The sequence below is a fragment of the Oncorhynchus clarkii genome, unplaced genomic scaffold, assembly GCF_045791955.1.
Source record: "Oncorhynchus clarkii lewisi isolate Uvic-CL-2024 unplaced genomic scaffold, UVic_Ocla_1.0 unplaced_contig_12229_pilon_pilon, whole genome shotgun sequence".
Lineage (NCBI taxonomy): Eukaryota > Metazoa > Chordata > Actinopteri > Salmoniformes > Salmonidae > Oncorhynchus > Oncorhynchus clarkii.
This window is the reverse complement of record NW_027261129.1, coordinates 134,480-155,602: the sequence shown is the minus strand read 5'-3', so window position 1 is coordinate 155,602 and position 21,123 is coordinate 134,480. Positions and strand designations below refer to the sequence as shown.

Genomic DNA, 21,123 nt, shown 5'->3' with positions numbered 1-21,123 from the left:
AGTGGTAGGCCTGATCACCAACAATTATGAGACAGCCAATAGGGAGGAGGTCAAAGACCTGGCCGTGTGGTGCCAGGACAACAACCTATCCCTCAACATGAATAAGAGATGATTGTGGACTACAGGAAAAGGAGGATCGAGCACGCCCCCATTCTCATTGACGGGGCTGCAGTGGAGCAGGTTGAGAGCTTCAAGTTCCTTGGTGTCCACATCACCAACAAACTGTCATGGTCCAAACACACTAAGACAGTCGTGAAGAGGGCAGGACAAAACCTTTTCCCCCTCAGGAGACTGAAAAGATTTGTCAAGGGTCCTCAGATCCTCAAAATCTTCCACAGCTGCACCATCGAGGGCATCCTGACTGGTTGCATCACTGCTTGGTTTGGCAACTGCTCTGCCTCCAACTGCAAGGCACTAATTAGGGTAGTGCGTATGGTCCAGTACATCACTGCGACCAAGCTTCCTGCCATCCAGGACCTCTATACCAGGTGGAGTGAGAGGATGGTCCTAAAATGTGTCAACGACTCCAGCCACCCTAGTCATAGACTGTTATCTCTGCTACCAAACGTCAAGCATTACTGGAGCGCCGGGTCTACCCCCAAGCCATAAGACTCCTGAACAGCTAATCAAATGGCTACCCAGTCCCCTCTTTTACGCTTCTACTACTCTCTGTTTATTATCTATGCATAGTCACTTTAACTCTACGTACATGTACATATTACCTCAATTACCTCGACTATCCAGCGCATATGACAAATAAAATTAGATTATTCACAATATAAAACCCCAATTCAGTATGTTATACATTGGTTCCTAAAACACTCAACTAAATATATGTCTCCACAGGTTGATACCACAAGCACCTGTTTCCACTGTGTGCCAGTGAGTGGTCAGGAAAGTGAAACATACAGTGCCTTGCGAAAGTATTCGGCCCCCTTGAACTTTGCGACCTTTTGCCACATTTCAGGCTTCAAACATAAAGATATAAAACTGTATTTTTTTGTGAAGAATCAACAACAAGTGGGACACAATCATGAAGTGGAACAACATTTATTGGATAATTCAAACTTTTTTAACAAATCAAAAACTGAAAAATTGGGCGTGCAAAATTATTCAGCCCCTTTACTTTAACCATCTTCCCTGTCCCTGCTGAAGAAAAGCAGGCCCAAACCTGATGCTGCCACCACCATGTTTGACAGTGGGGATGGTGTGTTCAGCTGTGTTGCTTTTACGCCAAACATAACGTTTTGCATTGTTGCCAAAAAGTTCAATTTTGGTTTCATCTGACCAGAGCACCTTCTTCCACATGTTTGGTGTGTCTCCCAGGTGGCTTGTGGCAAACTTTAAACGACACTTTTTATGGATATCTTTAAGAAATGGCTTTCTTCTTGCCACTCTTCCATAAAGACCAGATTTGTGCAATATACGACTGACTGATTGTTGTCCTATGGACAGAGTCTCCCACCTCAGCTGTAGATCTCTTCAGTTCATCCAGAGTGATCATGGGCCTCTTGGCTGCATCTCTGATCAGTCTTCTCCTTGTATGAGCTGAAAGTTTAGAGGGACGGCCAGGTCTTGGTAGATTTGCAGTGGTCTGATACTCCTTCCATTTCAATATTATCGCTTGCACAGTGCTCCTTGGGATGTTTAAAACTTGGGAAATCTTTTTGTATCCAAATCCGGCTTTAAACTTCTTCACAACAGTATCTCGGACCTGCCTGGTGTGTTCCTTGTTCTTCATGATGCTCTCTGCGCTTTTAACGGACCTTTGAGACTATCACAGTGCAGGTGCATTTATACGGAGACTTGATTAAGGTGCAGAGCAACTATCACTGAAGGAGATTGTGTGACAACCGTGCGAATGGAACCTACAGGTTTACTCTACCATCGAGACTATAAAAATAGCTGGTAAAATACACAGAGAATTTCTCCAAATGGTGAAAGGAAAACACACGAACAGTGATTCACAGTTTGATAGATGTCATTATTTGAGAACAGAAAACACATGAAACGGGAATAATCGTTCGATACAGGTCATCATATGCCTAGTTTAGAATTCACTCACATTCAATTTCCTTAAAAAAATGTTTTTACTGAATGTTTCATTAGCTTATAACATTATTTGTTTTCCATTCTTTGTATCTTAAGTGCTACATGTTTCCATCAGACATATCAGACTTTATGTACCAGAATCGTGAAAAACATATGTATTTTAAGGGTTCATAGTTGTTTGACAGATGTCATAATAATCGTTCGATACATATCATCATATTCCTAGTTTCTAATTCAATTTTTAGACATTTTTTTACTATATCTTTCATTACCTTTTCACATTCTTTGTATTCTGTTCTATGTATCTTAAGTTCTGCATGTTTCCATCAGACATAACAGAATTTGTGTCACAAATTTGAACCCTCGCCTCCAATCGGAGACCAGAATACCCCTGTAACTATGATGGATTCTCACCTTGAGTCTGGCGCCTTAGACCACTCGGCCATCCTGACACTTATAAATGCGTAAAATTAATATTTTTTCATGATTCTGTAACATAATGTCTGATATGTCTGATGGAAACATGTAGATTATAAGAAACAAAGAAAAAGAAACAAAAAATGTTAAAAGCTAATGAAAGATATAGTAAAAAACATTTTTCAATGGAATTTGAGTAACTTATTGAATTCTAAACTAGGCATATGTTGACATGTATTGAACTATTATTCCCGTTTCATGTGTTTTCTGTTCTCAAACTATGACATCTATCAAACAATTAATCACTGTTCATGTGTTTTCCTGTTTCCATTTTCGGTTTTGACAAAGAGCTACTCTTTTTTTAAGGCAAAAGCTGTGTCAGAAGAGGGATTTGAACACTCGCCTCCAATCGGAGACCAGAATACCCCTGTAACTAGGAAGCATTCTCACCTTGAGTCTGGCGCCTTAGACCACTCGGCCATCCTGACAACTACAAAACCTTAAAATTCATATTTTTTCACGATTATGTAACATAACATCTGATATGTCTGATGGAAACATATAGATAATAAGATACAATGAAAAAGAAACAAAAAATGTTAAAAGCTAATGAAAGATATAGTAAAAAACATTTTTCAATGGAATTTGAGTAACTTATTGAATTCTAAACTAGGCATATGATGATATGTATTGAACTATTATTCCCGTTTCATGTGTTTTCTGTTCTCAAACTATGACATCTATCAAACTATTAATCACGGTTCATGTGTTTTCCTTTCACCATTTGGAGAATTTTTCGGTTTTGACAAAGAGCTACTCTTTTTTAAGGCAAAAGCTGTTTCAGAAGAGGGATGTGAAACCTCGCCTCCAATCGGAGACCAGAATACCCCTGTAACTAGGAAGGATTCTCACCTTGAGTCTGGCGCCTTAGACCACTCGGCCATCCTGACACTCATAAATCCTTAAAATTCATATTTTTTCATGATTATGTAACATAACATCTGATATGTCTGATGGAAACATGTAGATAATAAGATACAAAGAAAAATAAACAAAAAAAATTTAAAAGCTAATGAAAGATATAGTAAAAAACATTTTTCAATGGAATTTGAGTAACTTATTGAATTCTAAACTAGGCATATGATGATATGTATTGAACTATTATTCCCGTTTCATGTGTTTTCTGTTCTCAAACTATGACATCTATCAAACTATTAATCACTGTTCATGTGTTTTCCTGTTTCCATTTTTGGTTTTGACAAAGAGCTACTCTTTTTTAAGAAAAAAGCTGTGCCAGAAGAGGGATTTGAACCCTCGCCTCCAATCGGAGACCAGAATACCCCTGTAACTAGGAAGGATTCTCACCTTGAGTCTGGCGCCTTAGACCACTCGGCCATCCTGACAACTACAAAACCTTAAAATTCATATTTTTTCTCAATTATGTAACATAACATCTGATATGTCTGATGGTTACATGCAGATCTTAAGATACAAAGAAAAAGAAACAAAAAATGTTAAAAGCTAATGAAAGATATAGTAAAAACATTTTTCAATGGAATTTGAGTAACTTATTGAATTCTAAACTAGGCATATGTTGACATATATTGAACTATTATTCCCGTTTCATGTGTTTTCTGTTCTCAAACTATGACATCTATCAAACTATTAATCACTGTTCATGTGTTTTCCTTTCACCATTTGGAGAATTTTTCGGTTTTGACAAAGAGCTACTCTTTTTTAAGGCAAAAGCTGTGTCAGAAGAGGGATTTGAACCCTCGCCTCCAATCGGAGACCAGAATACCCCTGTAACTAGGAAGGATTCTCACCTTGAGTCTGGCGCCTTAGACCACTCGGCCATCCTGACAACTACAAAACGTAAAATTCATATTTTTTCACGATTATGTAACATAACATCTCATATGTCTGATGGTTACATGCAGATCTTAAGATACAAAGAAAAAGAAACAAAAAATGTTAAAAGCTAATGAAAGATATAGTAAAAAACATTTTTCAATGGAATTTGAGTAACTTATTGAATTCTAAACTAGGCATATGTTGACATGTATTGAACTATTATTCCCGTTTCATGTGTTTTCTGTTCTCAAACTATGACATCTATCAAACAATTAATCACTGTTCATGTGTTTTCCTGTTTCCATTTTCGGTTTTGACAAAGAGCTACTCTTTTTTTAAGGCAAAAGCTGTGTCAGAAGAGGGATTTGAACACTCGCCTCCAATCGGAGACCAGAATACCCCTGTAACTAGGAAGCATTCTCACCTTGAGTCTGGCGCCTTAGACCACTCGGCCATCCTGACAACTACAAAACCTTAAAATTCATATTTTTTCACGATTATGTAACATAACATCTGATATGTCTGATGGAAACATATAGATAATAAGATACAATGAAAAAGAAACAAAAAATGTTAAAAGCTAATGAAAGATATAGTAAAAAACATTTTTCAATGGAATTTGAGTAACTTATTGAATTCTAAACTAGGCATATGATGATATGTATTGAACTATTATTCCCGTTTCATGTGTTTTCTGTTCTCAAACTATGACATCTATCAAACTATTAATCACTGTTCATGTGTTTTCCTTTCACCATTTGGAGAATTTTTCGGTTTTGACAAAGAGCTACTCTTTTTTAAGGCAAAAGCTGTTTCAGAAGAGGGATTTGAAACCTCGCCTCCAATCGGAGACCAGAATACCCCTGTAACTAGGAAGGATTCTCACCTTGAGTCTGGCGCCTTAGACCACTCGGCCATCCTGACACTCATAAATCCTTAAAATTCATATTTTTTCATGATTATGTAACATAACATCTGATATGTCTGATGGAAACATGTAGATAATAAGATACAAAGAAAAATAAACAAAAAAATTTTAAAAGCTAATGAAAGATATAGTAAAAAACATTTTTCAATGGAATTTGAGTAACTTATTGAATTCTAAACTAGGCATATGATGATATGTATTGAACTATTATTCCCGTTTCATGTGTTTTCTGTTCTCAAACTATGACATCTATCAAACTATTAATCACTGTTCATGTGTTTTCCTGTTTCCATTTTTGGTTTTGACAAAGAGCTACTCTTTTTTAAGAAAAAAGCTGTGCCAGAAGAGGGATTTGAACCCTCGCCTCCAATCGGAGACCAGAATACCCCTGTAACTAGGAAGGATTCTCACCTTGAGTCTGGCGCCTTAGACCACTCGGCCATCCTGACAACTACAAAACCTTAAAATTCATATTTTTTCTCAATTATGTAACATAACATCTGATATGTCTGATGGTTACATGCAGATCTTAAGATACAAAGAAAAAGAAACAAAAAATGTTAAAAGCTAATGAAAGATATAGTAAAAAACATTTTTCAATGGAATTTGAGTAACTTATTGAATTCTAAACTAGGCATATGATGATATGTATTGAACTATTATTCCCGTTTCATGTGTTTTCTGTTCTCAAACTATGACATCTATCAAACTATTAATCACTGTTCATGTGTTTTCCTTTCACCATTTGGAGAATTTTTCGGTTTTGACAAAGAGCTACTCTTTTTTAAGGCAAAAGCTGTTTCAGAAGAGGGATTTGAAACCTCGCCTCCAATCGGAGACCAGAATACCCCTGTAACTAGGAAGGATTCTCACCTTGAGTCTGGCGCCTTAGACCACTCGGCCATCCTGACACTCATAAATCCTTAAAATTCATATTTTTTCATGATTATGTAACATAACATCTGATATGTCTGATGGAAACATGTAGATAATAAGATACAAAGAAAAATAAACAAAAAAATTTTAAAAGCTAATGAAAGATATAGTAAAAAACATTTTTCAATGGAATTTGAGTAACTTATTGAATTCTAAACTAGGCATATGATGATATGTATTGAACTATTATTCCCGTTTCATGTGTTTTCTGTTCTCAAACTATGACATCTATCAAACTATTAATCACTGTTCATGTGTTTTCCTGTTTCCATTTTTGGTTTTGACAAAGAGCTACTCTTTTTTAAGAAAAAAGCTGTGCCAGAAGAGGGATTTGAACCCTCGCCTCCAATCGGAGACCAGAATACCCCTGTAACTAGGAAGGATTCTCACCTTGAGTCTGGCGCCTTAGACCACTCGGCCATCCTGACAACTACAAAACCTTAAAATTCATATTTTTTCTCAATTATGTAACATAACATCTGATATGTCTGATGGTTACATGCAGATCTTAAGATACAAAGAAAAAGAAACAAAAAATGTTAAAAGCTAATGAAAGATATAGTAAAAAACATTTTTCAATGGAATTTGAGTAACTTATTGAATTCTAAACTAGGCATATGATGATATGTATTGAACTATTATTCCCGTTTCATGTGTTTTCTGTTCTCAAACTATGACATCTATCAAACTATTAATCACTGTTCATGTGTTTTCCTTTCACCATTTGGAGAATTTTTCGGTTTTGACAAAGAGCTACTCTTTTTTAAGGCAAAAGCTGTGTCAGAAGAGGGATTTGAACCCTCGCCTCCAATCGGAGACCAGAATACCCCTGTAACTAGGAAGGATTCTCACCTTGAGTCTGGCGCCTTAGAACACTCGGCCATCCTGACAAGTATAAAATGTTAAAATTCATATTTTTTCACGATTATGTAACATAACATCTGATACGTCTGATGGTTACATGCAGATCTTAAGATACAAAGAAAAAGAAACAAAAAATGTTAAAAGCTAATGAAAGATATAGTAAAAAACATTTTTCAATGGAATTTGAGTAACTTATTGAATTCTAAACTAGGCATATGTTGACATATATTGAACTATTATTCCCGTTTCATGTGTTTTCTGTTGTCAAACTATGACATCTATCAAACTATTAATCACTGTTCATGTGTTTTCCTTTCACCATTTGGAGAGTTTTTCGGTTTTGACAAAGAGCTACTCTTTTTTAAGGCAAAAGCTGTGTCAGAAGAGGGATTTGAACCCTCGCCTCCAATCGGAGACCAGAATACCCCTGTAACTAGGAAGGATTCTCACCTTGAGTCTGGCGCCTTAGACCACTCGGCCATCCTGACAACTACAAAACGTTAAAATTCATATTTTTTCACGATTATGTAACATAACATCTGATATGTCTGATGGTTACATGCAGATCTTAAGATACAAAGAAAAAGAAACAAAAAATGTTAAAAGCTAATGAAAGATATAGTAAAAACATTTTTCAATGGAATTTGAGTAACTTATTGAATTCTAAACTAGGCATATGATGATATGTATTGCACTATTATTCCCGTTTCATGTGTTTTCTGTTCTCAAACTATGACATCTATCAAACTATTAATCACTGTTCATGTGTTTTCCTGTTTCCATTTTCGGTTTTGACAAAGAGCTACTCTTTTTTAAGGCAAAAGCTGTGTCAGAAGAGGGATTTGAACCCTCGCCTCCAATCGGAGACCAGAATACCCCTGTAACTAGGAAGGATTCTCACCTTGAGTCTGGCGCCTTAGACCACTCGGCCATCCTGACACTAATAAATCCTTAAAATTCATATTTTTTCTTGATTCTGTAACATAATGTCTGATATGTCTGATGGAAACATATAGATAATAAGATACAAAGAAAAATAAACAAAAAATGTGAAAAGCTAATGAAAGATATTGTAAAAAACATTTTTCAATGGAATTTGAGTAACTTATTGAATTCTAAACTAGGCATATGATGAAATGTATTGCACTATTATTCCCGTTTCATGTGTTTTCTGTTCTCAAACTATGACATCTATCAAACTATTAATCACTGTTCATGTGTATTCCTTTCACCATTTGGAGAATTTTTCGGTTTTGACAAAGAGCTACTCTTTTTTAAGGCAAAAGCTGTGTCAGAAGAGGGATTTGAACCCTCGCCTCCAATCGGAGACCAGAATACCCCTGTAACTAGGAAGGATTCTCACCTTGAGTCTGGCGCCTTAGACCACTCGGCCATCCTGACAACTACAAAACGTAAAAATTCATATTTTTTCACGATTATGTAACATAATATCTGATATGTCTGATGGTTACATGCAGATCTTAAGATACAAAGAAAAAGAAACAAAAAATGTTAAAAGCTAATGAAAGATATAGTAAAAAACATTTTTCAATGGAATTTGAGTAACTTATTGAATTCTAAACTAGGCATATGTTGACATATATTGAACTATTATTCCCGTTTCATGTGTTTTCTGTTCTCAAACTATGACATCTATCAAACTATTAATCACTGTTCATGTGTTTTCCTGTTTCCATTTTCGGTTTTGACAAAGAGCTACTCTTTTTTAAGGCAAAAGCTGTGTCAGAAGAGGGATTTGAACCCTCGCCTCCAATCGGAGACCAGAATACCCCTGTAACTAGGAAGGACTCTTACCTTGAGTCTGGCGCCTTAGACCACTCGGCCATCCTGACAACTACAAAATGTAAAAATTCATATTTTTTCACGATTATGTAACATAACATCTGATATGTCTGATGGTTACATGCAGATCTTAAGATACAAAGAAAAAGAAACAAAAAATGTTAAAAGCTAATGAAAGATATAGTAAAAAACATTTTTCAATGGAATTTGAGTAACTTATTGAATTCTAAACTAGGCATATGTTGACATATATTGAACTATTATTCCCGTTTCATGTGTTTTCTGTTCTCAAACTATGACATCTATCAAACTATTAATCACTGTTCATGTGTTTTCCTTTCACCATTTGGAGAATTTTTCGGTTTTGACAAAGAGCTACTCTTTTTTAAGGCAAAAGCTGTGTCAGAAGAGGGATTTGAACCCTCGCATCCAATCGGAGACCAGAATACCCCTGTAACTAGGAAGGATTCTCACCTTGAGTCTGGCGCCTTAGACCACTCGGCCATCCTGACAACTACAAAATGTTAAAATTCATATTTTTTCACGATTATGTAACATAACATCTGATATGTCTGATGGTTACATGCAGATCTTAAGATACAAAGAAAAAGAAACAAAACAAATTAAAAGCTAATGAAAGATATAGTAAAAAACATTTTTCAATGGAATTTGAGTAACTTATTGAATTCTAAACTAGGCATATGATGATATGTATTGAACTATTATTCCCGTTTCATGTGTTTTCTGTTCTCAAACTATGACATCTATCAAACTATTAATCACTGTTCATGTGTTTTCCTGTTTCCATTTTCGGTTTTGACAAAGAGCTACTCTTTTTTAAGAAAAAAGTTGTGCCAGAAGAGGGATTTGAACCCTCGCCTCCAATCGGAGACCAGAATACCCCTGTAACTAGGAAGGATTCTCACCTTGAGTCTGGCGCCTTAGACCACTCGGCAATCCTGACAACTACAAAACCTTAAAATTCATATTTTTTCACAATTATGTAACATAACATCTGATATGTCTGATGGTTACATGCAGATCTTAAGATACAAAGAAAAAGAAACAAAACAAATTAAAAGCTAATGAAAGATATAGTAAAAAACATTTTTCAATGGAATTTCAGTAACTTATTGAATTCTGAACTAGGCATATGTTGACATATATTGAACTATTATTCCCGTTTCATGTGTTTTCTGTTCTCAAACTATGACATCTATCAAACTATTAATCACTGTTCATGTGTTTTCCTTTCACCATTTGGAGAATTTTTCGGTTTTGACAAAGAGCTACTCTTTTTTAAGGCAAAAGCTGTGTCAGAAGAGGGATTTGAACCCTCGCCTCCAATCGGAGACCAGAATACCCCTGTAACTAGGAAGGATTCTCACCTTGAGTCTGGCGCCTTAGACCACTCGGCCATCCTGACAATAATAAATCCTTAAAATTCATATTTTTTAATGATTCTGTAACATAATGTCTGATATGTCTGATGGAAACATATAGATAATAAGATACAAAGAAAAATAAACAAAAAATGTTAAAAGCTAATGAAAGATATAGTAAAAAACATTTTTCAATGGAATTTGAGTAACTTATTGAATTCTAAACTAGGCATATGATGATATGTATTGAACTATTATTCCCGTTTCATGTGTTTTCTGTTCTCAAACTACGACATCTATCAAACTATTAATCACTGTTCATGTGTTTTCCTGTTTCCATTTACGGTTTTGACAAAGAGCTACTCTTTTTTTTAAGGCAAAAGCTGTGTCAGAAGATGGATTTGAACCCTCGCCTCCAATCGGAGACCAGAATACCCCTGTAACTAGGAAGGATTCTCACCTTGAGTCTGGCGCCTTAGACCACTCGGCCATCCTGACAACAACAAAATGTTAAAATTCATATTTTTTCACAATTATGTAACATAACATCTGATATGTCTGATGGTTACATGCAGATCTTAAGATACAAAGAAAAAGAAACAAAACAAATTAAAAGCTAATGAAAGATATAGTAAAAAACATTTTTCAATGGAATTTGAGTAACTTATTGAATTCTAAACTAGCCATATGATGATATGTATTGAACTATTATTCCCGTTTCATGTGTTTTCTGTTCTCAAACTATGACATCTATCAAACTATTAACCACTGTTCATGTGTTTTCCTGTTTCCATTTTCGGTTTTGACAAAGAGCTACTCTTTTTTAAGAAAAAAGCTGTGCCAGAAGAGGGATTTGAACCCTCGCCTCCAATCGGAGACCAGAATACCCCTGTAACTAGAAAGAATTCTCACCTTGAGTCTGGCGCCTTAGACCACTCGGCCATCCTGACAACTACAGAACCTTAAAATTCATATTTTTTCACAATTATGTAACATAACATCTGATATGTCTGATGGTTACATGCAGATCTTAAGATACAAAGAAAAAGAAACAAAAAATGTTAAAAGCTAATGAAAGATATAGTAAAAAACATTTTTCAATGGAATTTGAGTAACTTATTGAATTCTAAACTAGGCATATGATGATATGTATTGAACTATTATTCCCGTTTCATGTGTTTTCTGTTCTCAAACTATGACATCTATCAAACTATTAATCACTGTTCATGTGTTTTCCTTTCACCATTTGGAGAATTTTTCGGTTTTGACAAAGAGCTACTCTTTTTTAAGGCAAAAGCTGTGTCAGAAGAGGGATTTGAACCCTCGCCTCCAATCGGAGACCAGAATACCCCTGTAACTAGGAAGGATTCTCACCTTGAGTCTGGCGCCTTAGACCACTCGGCCATCCTGACAACTACAAAAACCTTAAAATTCATATTTTTTCAGAATTATGTAACACAACATCTGATATGTCTGATGGTTACGTGCAGATCTTAAGATACAAAGAAAAAGAAACAAAAAATGTTAAAAGCTAATGAAAGATATAGTAAAAAACATTTTTCAATGGAATTTGAGTAACTTATTGAATTCTAAACTAGGCATATGATGATATGTATTGAATGAACTATTATTCCCGTTTCATGTGTTTTCTGTTCTCAAACTATGACATCTATCAAACTATTAATCACTGTTCATGTGTTTTCCTGTTTCCATTTTCGGTTTTGACAAAGATCTACTCTTTTTTAAGAATAAAGCTGTGCCAGAAGAGGGATTTGAACCCTCGCCTCCAATCGGAGACCAGAATACCCCTGTAACTAGGAAGAATTCTCACCTTGAGTCTGGCGCCTTAGACCACTCGGCCATCCTGACAACTACAGAACCTTAAAATTCATATTTTTTCACAATTATGTAACATAACATCTGATATGTCTGATGGTTACATGCAGATCTTAAGATACAAAGAAAAAGAAACAAAAAATGTTAAAAGCTAATGAAAGATATAGTAAAAAACATTTTTCAATGGAATTTGAGTAACTTATTGAATTCTAAACTAGGCATATGTTGACATATATTGAACTATTATTCCCGTTTCATGTGTTTTCTGTTCTCAAACTATGACATCTATCAAACTATTAATCACTGTTCATGTGTTTTCCTTTCACCATTTGGAGAATTTTTCGGTTTTGACAAAGAGCTACTCTTTTTTAAGGCAAAAGCTGTGTCAGAAGAGGGATTTGAACCCTCGCCTCCAATCGGAGACCAGAATACCCCTGTAACTAGAAGGATTCTCACCTTGAGTCTGGCGCCTTAGACCACTCGGCCATCCTGACACTCATAAATCCTCAAAATTCATATTTTTTCATGATTCTGTAACATAATGTCTGATATGTCTGATGGAAACATGTAGATAATAAGATACAAAGAAAAATAAACAAAAAATGTTAAAAGCTAATGAAAGATATAGTAAAAAACATTTTCAATGGAATTTGAGTAACTTATTGAATTCTAAACTAGGCATATGTTGACATATATTGAACTATTATTCCCGTTTCATGTGTTTTCTGTTCTCAAACTATGACATCTATCAAACTATTAATCACTGTTCATGTGTTTTCCTTTCACCATTTGGAGAATTTTTCGGTTTTGACAAAGAGCTACTCTTTTTTAAGGCAAAAGCTGGGTCAGAAGAGGGATTTGAACCCTCGCCTCCAATCGGAGACCAGAATACCCCTGTAACTAGAAGGATTCTCACCTTGAGTCTGGCGCCTTAGACCACTCGGCCATCCTGACACTAATAAATCCTTAAAATTAATATTTTTTCGTGATTCTGTAACATAATGTCTGATATGTCTGATGGAAACATATAGATAATGAGATACAAAGAAAAATAAACAAAAAATGTTAAAAGCTAATGAAAGATATAGTAAAAAACATTTTTCAATGGAATTTGAGTAACTTATTGAATTCTAAACTAGGCATATGATGATATGTATTGAACTATTATTCCCGTTTCATGTGTTTTCTGTTCTCAAACTATGACATCTATCAAACTATTAATCACTGTTCATGTGTTTTCCTTTCACCATTTGGAGAATTTTTCGGTTTTGACAAAGAGCTACTCTTTTTTAAGGCAAAAGCTGTGTCAGAAGAGGGATTTGAACCCTCGCCTCCAATCGGAGACCAGAATACCCCTGTAACTAGAAGGATTCTCACCTTGAGTCTGGCGCCTTAGACCACTCGGCCATCCTGACAAGTATAAAACGTTAAAATTCATATTTTTTCACGATTATGTAACATAACATCTGATATGTCTGATGGTTACATGTAGATCTTAAGATACAAAGAAAAATAAACAAAAAATGTTAAAAGCTAATGAAAGATATAGTAAAAAAAATGTTTCAATGGAATTTGAGTAACTTATTGAATTCTAAACTAGGCATATGATGATATGTATTGCACTATTATTCCCGTTTCATGTGTTTTCTGTTCTCAAACTATGACATCTATCAAACTATTAATCACTGTTCATGTGTTTTCCTGTTTCCATTTTCGGTTTTGACAAAGAGCTACTCTTTTTTAAGGCAAAAGCTGTGTCTGAAGAGGGATTTGAATCCTCGCCTCCAATCGGAGACCAGAATACCCCTGTAACTAGGATGGATTCTCACCTTGAGTCTGGCGCCTTAGACCACTCGGCCATCCTGACAACTACAAAACCTTAAAATTCATATTTTTTCACGGTTATGTAACATAACATCTGATATGTCTGATGGTTACATGCAGATCTTAAGATACAAAGAAAAAGAAACAAAAAATGTTAAAAGCTAATGAAAGATATAGTAAAAAACATTTTTCAATGGAATTTGAGTAACTTATTGAATTCTAAACTAGGCATATGTTGACATGTATTGAACTATTATTCCCGTTTCATGTGTTTTCTGTTCTCAAACTATGACATCTATCAAACTATTAACCACTGTTCATGTGTTTTCCTGTTTCCATTTTCGGTTTTGACAAAGAGCTACTCTTTTTTAAGAAAAAAGCTGTGCCAGAAGAGGGATTTGAACCCTCGCCTCCAATCGGAGACCAGAATACCCCTGTAACTAGGAAGAATTCTCACCTTGAGTCTGGCGCCTTAGACCACTCGGCCATCCTGACAACTACAGAACCTTAAAATTCATATTTTTTCACAATTATGTAACATAACATCTGATATGTCTGATGGTTACATGCAGATCTTAAGATACAAAGAAAAAGAAACAAAAAATGTTAAAAGCTAATGAAAGATATAGTAAAAAACATTTTTCAATGGAATTTGAGTAACTTATTGAATTCTAAACTAGGCATATGATGATATGTATTGAACTATTATTCCCGTTTCATGTGTTTTCTGTTCTCAAACTATGACATCTATCAAACTATTAATCACTGTTCATGTGTTTTCCTTTCACCATTTGGAGAATTTTTCGGTTTTGACAAAGAGCTACTCTTTTTTAAGGCAAAAGCTGTGTCAGAAGAGGGATTTGAACCCTCGCCTCCAATCGGAGACCAGAATACCCCTGTAACTAGGAAGGATTCTCACCTTGAGTCTGGCGCCTTAGACCACTCGGCCATCCTGACAACTACAAAAACCTTAAAATTCATATTTTTTCAGAATTATGTAACACAACATCTGATATGTCTGATGGTTACGTGCAGATCTTAAGATACAAAGAAAAAGAAACAAAAAATGTTAAAAGCTAATGAAAGATATAGTAAAAAACATTTTTCAATGGAATTTGAGTAACTTATTGAATTCTAAACTAGGCATATGATGATATGTATTGAATGAACTATTATTCCCGTTTCATGTGTTTTCTGTTCTCAAACTATGACATCTATCAAACTATTAATCACTGTTCATGTGTTTTCCTTTCACCATTTGGAGAATTTTTCGGTTTTGACAAAGAGCTACTCTTTTTTAAGGCAAAAGCTGTGTCAGAAGACGGATTTGAACCCTCGCCTCCATACGGAGACCAGAATACCCCTGTAACTAGGAAGGATTCTCACCTTGAGTCTGGCGCCTTAGACCACTCGGCCATCCTGACACTAATAAATCCTTAAAATTAATATTTTTTCGTGATTCTGTAACATAATGTCTGATATGTCTGATGGAAACATATAGATAATAAGATACAAAGAAAAATAAACAAAAAATGTTAAAAGCTAATGAAAGATATAGTAAAAAACATTTTTCAATGGAATTTGAGTAACTTATTGAATTCTAAACTAGGCATATGATGATATGTATTGAACTATTATTCCCGTTTCATGTGTTTTCTGTTCTCAAACTATGACATCTATCAAACTATTAATCACTGTTCATGTGTTTTCCTGTTTCCATTTTCGGTTTTGACAAAGATCTACTCTTTTTTAAGAATAAAGCTGTGCCAGAAGAGGGATTTGAACCCTCGCCTCCAATCGGAGACCAGAATACCCCTGTAACTAGGAAGAATTCTCACCTTGAGTCTGGCGCCTTAGACCACTCGGCCATCCTGACAACTACAGAACCTTAAAATTCATATTTTTTCACAATTATGTAACATAACATCTGATATGTCTGATGGTTACATGCAGATCTTAAGATACAAAGAAAAAGAAACAAAAAATGTTAAAAGCTAATGAAAGATATAGTAAAAAACATTTTTCAATGGAATTTGAGTAACTTATTGAATTCTAAACTAGGCATATGTTGACATATATTGAACTATTATTCCCGTTTCATGTGTTTTCTGTTCTCAAACTATGACATCTATCAAACTATTAATCACTGTTCATGTGTTTTCCTTTCACCATTTGGAGAATTTTTCGGTTTTGACAAAGAGCTACTCTTTTTTAAGGCAAAAGCTGTGTCAGAAGAGGGATTTGAACCCTCGCCTCCAATCGGAGACCAGAATACCCCTGTAACTAGAAGGATTCTCACCTTGAGTCTGGCGCCTTAGACCACTCGGCCATCCTGACACTCATAAATCCTCAAAATTCATATTTTTTCATGATTCTGTAACATAATGTCTGATATGTCTGATGGAAACATGTAGATAATAAGATACAAAGAAAAATAAACAAAAAATGTTAAAAGCTAATGAAAGATATAGTAAAAAACATTTTCAATGGAATTTGAGTAACTTATTGAATTCTAAACTAGGCATATGTTGACATATATTGAACTATTATTCCCGTTTCATGTGTTTTCTGTTCTCAAACTATGACATCTATCAAACTATTAATCACTGTTCATGTGTTTTCCTTTCACCATTTGGAGAATTTTTCGGTTTTGACAAAGAGCTACTCTTTTTTAAGGCAAAAGCTGTGTCAGAAGAGGGATTTGAACCCTCGCCTCCAATCGGAGACCAGAATACCCCTGTAACTAGAAGGATTCTCACCTTGAGTCTGGCGCCTTAGACCACTCGGCCATCCTGACACTAATAAATCCTTAAAATTAATATTTTTTCGTGATTCTGTAACATAATGTCTGATATGTCTGATGGAAACATATAGATAATGAGATACAAAGAAAAATAAACAAAAAATGTTAAAAGCTAATGAAAGATATAGTAAAAAACATTTTTCAATGGAATTTGAGTAACTTATTGAATTCTAAACTAGGCATATGATGATATGTATTGAACTATTATTCCCGTTTCATGTGTTTTCTGTTCTCAAACTATGACATCTATCAAACTATTAATCACTGTTCATGTGTTTTCCTTTCACCATTTGGAGAATTTTTCGGTTTTGACAAAGAGCTACTCTTTTTTAAGGCAAAAGCTGTGTCAGAAGAGGGATTTGAACCCTCGCCTCCAATCGGAGACCAGAATACCCCTGTAACTAGAAGGATTCTCACCTTGAGTCTGGCGCCTTAGACCACTCGGCCATCCTGACAAGTATAAAACGTTAAAATTCATATTTTTTCACGATTATGTAACATAACATCTGATATGTCTGATGGTTACATGTAGATCTTAAGATACAAAGAAAAATAAACAAAAAATGTTAAAAGCTAATGAAAGATATAGTAAAAAAAATGTTTCAATGGAATTTGAGTAACTTATTGAATTCTAAACTAGGCATATGATGATATGTATTGCACTATTATTCCCGTTTCATGTGTTTTCTGTTCTCAAACTATGACATCTATCAAACTATTAATCACTGTTCATGTGTTTTCCTGTTTCCATTTTCGGTTTTGACAAAGAGCTACTCTTTTTTAAGGCAAAAGCTGTGTCTGAAGAGGGATTTGAATCCTCGCCTCCAATCGGAGACCAGAATACCCCTGTAACTAGGATGGATTCTCACCTTGAGTCTGGCGCCTTAGACCACTCGGCCATCCTGACAACTACAAAACCTTAAAATTCATATTTTTTCACGGTTATGTAACATAACATCTGATATGTCTGATGGTTACATGCAGATCTTAAGATACAAAGAAAAAGAAACAAAAAATGTTAAAAGCTAATGAAAGATATAGTAAAAAACATTTTTCAATGGAATTTGAGTAACTTATTGAATTCTAAACTAGGCATATGTTGACATGTATTGAACTATTATTCCCGTTTCATGTGTTTTCTGTTCTCAAACTATGACATCTATCAAACTATTAAACACTGTTCATGTGTTTTCCTTTCACCATTTGGAGAATTTTTCGGTTTTGACAAAGACCTACTCTTTTTTAAGGCAAAAGCTGTGTCAGAAGAGGGATTTGAACCCTCGCCTCCAATCGGAGACCAGAATACCCCTGTAACTAGGAAAGATTCTCACCTTGAGTCTGGCGCCTTCGACCACTCGGCCATCCTGACACTCATAAATCCTCAAAATTCATATTTTTTCATGATTCTGTAACATAATGTCTGATATGTCTGATGGAAACATATGGATAATAAGATACAAAGAAAAATAAACAAAAAATGTTAAAAGCTAATGAAAGATATAGTAAAAAACATTTTTCAATGGAATTTGAGTAACTTATTGAATTCTAAACTAGGCATATGATGATATGTATTGAACTATTATTCCCGTTTCATGTGTTTTCTGTTCTCAAACTACGACATCTATCAAACTATTAATCACTGTTCATGTGTTTTCCTGTTTCCATTTACGGTTTTGACAAAGAGCTACTCTTTTTTTAAGGCAAAAGCTGTGTCAGAAGATGGATTTGAACCCTCGCCTCCAATCGGAGACCAGAATACCCCTGTAACTAGGAAGGATTCTCACCTTGAGTCTGGCGCCTTAGACCACTCGGCCATCCTGACAACTACAAAACCTTAAAATTCATATTTTTTCACAATTATGTAACATAACATCTGATATGTCTGATGGTTACATGCAGATCTTAAGATACAAAGAAAAAGAAACAAAAAATGTTAAAAGCTAATGAAAGATATAGTAAAAAACATTTTTCATTGGAATTTGAGTAACTTATTGAATTCTAAACTAGGCATATGTTGACATATATTGAACTATTATTCCCGTTTCATGTGTTTTCTGTTCTCAAACTATGACATCTATCAAACTATTAATCACTGTTCATGTGTTTTCCTTTCACCATTTGGAGAATTTTTCGGTTTTGACAAAGAGCTACTCTTTTTTAAGGCAAAAGCTGTGTCAGAAGAGGGATTTGAACCCTCGCCTCCAATCGGAGACCAGAATTCCCCTGTAACTAGAAGGATTCTCACCTTGAGTCTGGCGCCTTAGACCACTCGGCCATCCTGACACTAATAAATCCTTAAAATTAATATTTTTTCGTGATTCTGTAACATAATGTCTGATATGTCTGATGGAAACATATAGATAATGAGATACAAAGAAAAATAAACAAAAAATGTTAAAAGCTAATGAAAGATATAGTAAAAAACATTTTTCAATGGAATTTGAGTAACTTATTGAATTCTAAACTAGGCATATGATGATATGTATTGCACTATTATTCCCGTTTCATGTGTTTTCTGTTCTCAAACTATGACATCTATCAAACTATTAATCACTGTTCATGTGTTTTCCTGTTTCCATTTTCGGTTTTGACAAAGAGCTACTCTTTTTTAAGGCAAAAGCTGTGTCTGAAGAGGGATTTGAATCCTCGCCTCCAATCGGAGACCAGAATACCCCTGTAACTAGGATGGATTCTCACCTTGAGTCTGGCGCCTTAGACCACTCGGCCATCCTGACAACTACAAAACCTTAAAATTCATATTTTTTCACGGTTATGTAACATAACATCTGATATGTCTGATGGTTACATGCAGATCTTAAGATACAAAGAAAAAGAAACAAAAAATGTTAAAAGCTAATGAAAGATATAGTAAAAAACATTTTTCAATGGAATTTGAGTAACTTATTGAATTCTAAACTAGGCATATGTTGACATGTATTGAACTATTATTCCCGTTTCATGTGTTTTCTGTTCTCAAACTATGACATCTATCAAACTATTAAACACTGTTCATGTGTTTTCCTTTCACCATTTGGAGAATTTTTCGGTTTTGACAAAGACCTACTCTTTTTTAAGGCAAAAGCTGTGTCAGAAGAGGGATTTGAACCCTCGCCTCCAATCGGAGACCAGAATACCCCTGTAACTAGGAAAGATTCTCACCTTGAGTCTGGCGCCTTCGACCACTCGGCCATCCTGACACTCATAAATCCTCAAAATTCATATTTTTTCATGATTCTGTAACATAATGTCTGATATGTCTGATGGAAACATGTAGATAATAAGATACAAAGAAAAAGAAACAAAACAAATTAAAAGCTAATGAAAGATATAGTAAAAAACATTTTTCAATGGAATTTGAGTAACTTATTGAATTCTAAACTAGGCATATGATGATATGTATTGAACTATTATTCCCGTTTCATGTGTTTTCTGTTCTCAAACTATGACATCTATCAAACTATTAATCACTGTTCATGTGTTTTCCTGTTTCCATTTTCGGTTTTGACAAAGAGCTACTCTTTTTTAAGAAAAAAGTTGTGCCAGAAGAGGGATTTGAACCCTCGCCTCCAATCGGAGACCAGAATACCCCTGTAACTAGGAAGGATTCTCACCTTGAGTCTGGCGCCTTAGACCACTCGGCCATCCTGACAACTACAAAACCTTAAAATTCATATTTTTTCACAATTATGTAACATAACATCTGATATGTCTGATGGTTACATGCAGATCTTAAGATACAAAGAAAAAGAAACAAAAAATGTTAAAAGCTAATGAAAGGTATAGTAAAAAACATTTTTCAATGGAATTTCAGTAACTTATTGAATTCTGAACTAGGCATATGTTGACATATATTGAACTATTATTCCCGTTTCATGTGTTTTCTGTTCTCAAACTATGACATCTATCAAACTATTAATCACTGTTCATGTGTTTTCCTTTCACCATTTGGAGAATTTTTCGGATTTGACAAAGAGCTACTCTTTTTTAAGGCAAAAGCTGTGTCAGAAGAGGGATTTGAACCCTCGCCTCCAATCGGAGACCAGAATACCCCTGTAACTAGGAAGGATTCTCACCTTGAGTCTGGCGCCTTAGACCACTCGGCCATCCTGACAATAATAAATCCTTAAAATTCATATTTTTTAATGATTCTGTAACATAATGTCTGATATGTCTGATGGAAACATATGGATAATAAGATACAAAGAAAAATAAACAAAAAATGTTAAAAGCTAATGAAAGATATAGTAAAAAACATTTTTCAATGGAATTTGAGTAACTTATTGAATTCTAAACTAGGCATATGATGATATGTATTGAACTATTATTCCCGTTTCATGTGTTTTCTGTTCTCAAACTACGACATCTATCAAACTATTAATCACTGTTCATGTGTTTTCCTGTTTCCATTTACGGTTTTGACAAAG

The 21,123-nt window shown here is 34.8% G+C and overlaps 26 non-coding genes across 26 annotated transcripts; all 26 read right to left on the bottom strand.

The window, feature by feature from the left end:
• Positions 1-3,760: 3,760 nt before the first annotated feature.
• Positions 3,761-3,872, bottom strand: trnal-caa (transfer RNA leucine (anticodon CAA)). Its single transcript has 2 exons — positions 3,835-3,872; positions 3,761-3,806 (listed from the first exon to the last, which is right to left on the bottom strand). It is a non-coding gene; the product is annotated as a tRNA-Leu (tRNA).
• Positions 3,873-4,221: 349 nt separating this feature from the next.
• Positions 4,222-4,333, bottom strand: trnal-caa (transfer RNA leucine (anticodon CAA)). The gene is made up of 2 exons: positions 4,296-4,333; positions 4,222-4,267 (listed from the first exon to the last, which is right to left on the bottom strand). It is a non-coding gene; the product is annotated as a tRNA-Leu (tRNA).
• A 1,255-nt stretch (positions 4,334-5,588) lies between these two features.
• trnal-caa (transfer RNA leucine (anticodon CAA)) lies at positions 5,589-5,700 on the bottom strand. The gene is made up of 2 exons: positions 5,663-5,700; positions 5,589-5,634 (listed from the first exon to the last, which is right to left on the bottom strand). It is a non-coding gene; the product is annotated as a tRNA-Leu (tRNA).
• Positions 5,701-6,503: 803 nt separating this feature from the next.
• On the bottom strand, positions 6,504-6,615 carry trnal-caa (transfer RNA leucine (anticodon CAA)). The gene is made up of 2 exons: positions 6,578-6,615; positions 6,504-6,549 (listed from the first exon to the last, which is right to left on the bottom strand). It is a non-coding gene; the product is annotated as a tRNA-Leu (tRNA).
• Positions 6,616-7,427: 812 nt separating this feature from the next.
• Positions 7,428-7,539, bottom strand: trnal-caa (transfer RNA leucine (anticodon CAA)). Its single transcript has 2 exons — positions 7,502-7,539; positions 7,428-7,473 (listed from the first exon to the last, which is right to left on the bottom strand). It is a non-coding gene; the product is annotated as a tRNA-Leu (tRNA).
• A 339-nt stretch (positions 7,540-7,878) lies between these two features.
• trnal-caa (transfer RNA leucine (anticodon CAA)) lies at positions 7,879-7,990 on the bottom strand. Its single transcript has 2 exons — positions 7,953-7,990; positions 7,879-7,924 (listed from the first exon to the last, which is right to left on the bottom strand). It is a non-coding gene; the product is annotated as a tRNA-Leu (tRNA).
• A 350-nt stretch (positions 7,991-8,340) lies between these two features.
• Positions 8,341-8,452, bottom strand: trnal-caa (transfer RNA leucine (anticodon CAA)). Its single transcript has 2 exons — positions 8,415-8,452; positions 8,341-8,386 (listed from the first exon to the last, which is right to left on the bottom strand). It is a non-coding gene; the product is annotated as a tRNA-Leu (tRNA).
• A 340-nt stretch (positions 8,453-8,792) lies between these two features.
• Positions 8,793-8,904, bottom strand: trnal-caa (transfer RNA leucine (anticodon CAA)). The gene is made up of 2 exons: positions 8,867-8,904; positions 8,793-8,838 (listed from the first exon to the last, which is right to left on the bottom strand). It is a non-coding gene; the product is annotated as a tRNA-Leu (tRNA).
• Positions 8,905-10,168: 1,264 nt separating this feature from the next.
• trnal-caa (transfer RNA leucine (anticodon CAA)) lies at positions 10,169-10,280 on the bottom strand. The gene is made up of 2 exons: positions 10,243-10,280; positions 10,169-10,214 (listed from the first exon to the last, which is right to left on the bottom strand). It is a non-coding gene; the product is annotated as a tRNA-Leu (tRNA).
• A 794-nt stretch (positions 10,281-11,074) lies between these two features.
• Positions 11,075-11,186, bottom strand: trnal-caa (transfer RNA leucine (anticodon CAA)). The gene is made up of 2 exons: positions 11,149-11,186; positions 11,075-11,120 (listed from the first exon to the last, which is right to left on the bottom strand). It is a non-coding gene; the product is annotated as a tRNA-Leu (tRNA).
• A 350-nt stretch (positions 11,187-11,536) lies between these two features.
• Positions 11,537-11,648, bottom strand: trnal-caa (transfer RNA leucine (anticodon CAA)). The gene is made up of 2 exons: positions 11,611-11,648; positions 11,537-11,582 (listed from the first exon to the last, which is right to left on the bottom strand). It is a non-coding gene; the product is annotated as a tRNA-Leu (tRNA).
• Positions 11,649-11,993: 345 nt separating this feature from the next.
• On the bottom strand, positions 11,994-12,105 carry trnal-caa (transfer RNA leucine (anticodon CAA)). Its single transcript has 2 exons — positions 12,068-12,105; positions 11,994-12,039 (listed from the first exon to the last, which is right to left on the bottom strand). It is a non-coding gene; the product is annotated as a tRNA-Leu (tRNA).
• Positions 12,106-12,455: 350 nt separating this feature from the next.
• trnal-caa (transfer RNA leucine (anticodon CAA)) lies at positions 12,456-12,566 on the bottom strand. The gene is made up of 2 exons: positions 12,529-12,566; positions 12,456-12,501 (listed from the first exon to the last, which is right to left on the bottom strand). It is a non-coding gene; the product is annotated as a tRNA-Leu (tRNA).
• A 349-nt stretch (positions 12,567-12,915) lies between these two features.
• Positions 12,916-13,026, bottom strand: trnal-caa (transfer RNA leucine (anticodon CAA)). The gene is made up of 2 exons: positions 12,989-13,026; positions 12,916-12,961 (listed from the first exon to the last, which is right to left on the bottom strand). It is a non-coding gene; the product is annotated as a tRNA-Leu (tRNA).
• Positions 13,027-13,376: 350 nt separating this feature from the next.
• trnal-caa (transfer RNA leucine (anticodon CAA)) lies at positions 13,377-13,487 on the bottom strand. The gene is made up of 2 exons: positions 13,450-13,487; positions 13,377-13,422 (listed from the first exon to the last, which is right to left on the bottom strand). It is a non-coding gene; the product is annotated as a tRNA-Leu (tRNA).
• A 792-nt stretch (positions 13,488-14,279) lies between these two features.
• Positions 14,280-14,391, bottom strand: trnal-caa (transfer RNA leucine (anticodon CAA)). Its single transcript has 2 exons — positions 14,354-14,391; positions 14,280-14,325 (listed from the first exon to the last, which is right to left on the bottom strand). It is a non-coding gene; the product is annotated as a tRNA-Leu (tRNA).
• Positions 14,392-14,741: 350 nt separating this feature from the next.
• trnal-caa (transfer RNA leucine (anticodon CAA)) lies at positions 14,742-14,853 on the bottom strand. The gene is made up of 2 exons: positions 14,816-14,853; positions 14,742-14,787 (listed from the first exon to the last, which is right to left on the bottom strand). It is a non-coding gene; the product is annotated as a tRNA-Leu (tRNA).
• Positions 14,854-15,660: 807 nt separating this feature from the next.
• On the bottom strand, positions 15,661-15,772 carry trnal-caa (transfer RNA leucine (anticodon CAA)). The gene is made up of 2 exons: positions 15,735-15,772; positions 15,661-15,706 (listed from the first exon to the last, which is right to left on the bottom strand). It is a non-coding gene; the product is annotated as a tRNA-Leu (tRNA).
• A 350-nt stretch (positions 15,773-16,122) lies between these two features.
• On the bottom strand, positions 16,123-16,233 carry trnal-caa (transfer RNA leucine (anticodon CAA)). The gene is made up of 2 exons: positions 16,196-16,233; positions 16,123-16,168 (listed from the first exon to the last, which is right to left on the bottom strand). It is a non-coding gene; the product is annotated as a tRNA-Leu (tRNA).
• Positions 16,234-16,582: 349 nt separating this feature from the next.
• Positions 16,583-16,693, bottom strand: trnal-caa (transfer RNA leucine (anticodon CAA)). Its single transcript has 2 exons — positions 16,656-16,693; positions 16,583-16,628 (listed from the first exon to the last, which is right to left on the bottom strand). It is a non-coding gene; the product is annotated as a tRNA-Leu (tRNA).
• Positions 16,694-17,043: 350 nt separating this feature from the next.
• trnal-caa (transfer RNA leucine (anticodon CAA)) lies at positions 17,044-17,154 on the bottom strand. Its single transcript has 2 exons — positions 17,117-17,154; positions 17,044-17,089 (listed from the first exon to the last, which is right to left on the bottom strand). It is a non-coding gene; the product is annotated as a tRNA-Leu (tRNA).
• An 802-nt stretch (positions 17,155-17,956) lies between these two features.
• On the bottom strand, positions 17,957-18,068 carry trnal-caa (transfer RNA leucine (anticodon CAA)). Its single transcript has 2 exons — positions 18,031-18,068; positions 17,957-18,002 (listed from the first exon to the last, which is right to left on the bottom strand). It is a non-coding gene; the product is annotated as a tRNA-Leu (tRNA).
• An 803-nt stretch (positions 18,069-18,871) lies between these two features.
• Positions 18,872-18,982, bottom strand: trnal-caa (transfer RNA leucine (anticodon CAA)). The gene is made up of 2 exons: positions 18,945-18,982; positions 18,872-18,917 (listed from the first exon to the last, which is right to left on the bottom strand). It is a non-coding gene; the product is annotated as a tRNA-Leu (tRNA).
• Positions 18,983-19,784: 802 nt separating this feature from the next.
• trnal-caa (transfer RNA leucine (anticodon CAA)) lies at positions 19,785-19,896 on the bottom strand. The gene is made up of 2 exons: positions 19,859-19,896; positions 19,785-19,830 (listed from the first exon to the last, which is right to left on the bottom strand). It is a non-coding gene; the product is annotated as a tRNA-Leu (tRNA).
• Positions 19,897-20,236: 340 nt separating this feature from the next.
• Positions 20,237-20,348, bottom strand: trnal-caa (transfer RNA leucine (anticodon CAA)). The gene is made up of 2 exons: positions 20,311-20,348; positions 20,237-20,282 (listed from the first exon to the last, which is right to left on the bottom strand). It is a non-coding gene; the product is annotated as a tRNA-Leu (tRNA).
• A 350-nt stretch (positions 20,349-20,698) lies between these two features.
• trnal-caa (transfer RNA leucine (anticodon CAA)) lies at positions 20,699-20,810 on the bottom strand. The gene is made up of 2 exons: positions 20,773-20,810; positions 20,699-20,744 (listed from the first exon to the last, which is right to left on the bottom strand). It is a non-coding gene; the product is annotated as a tRNA-Leu (tRNA).
• Positions 20,811-21,123: the final 313 nt, after the last annotated feature.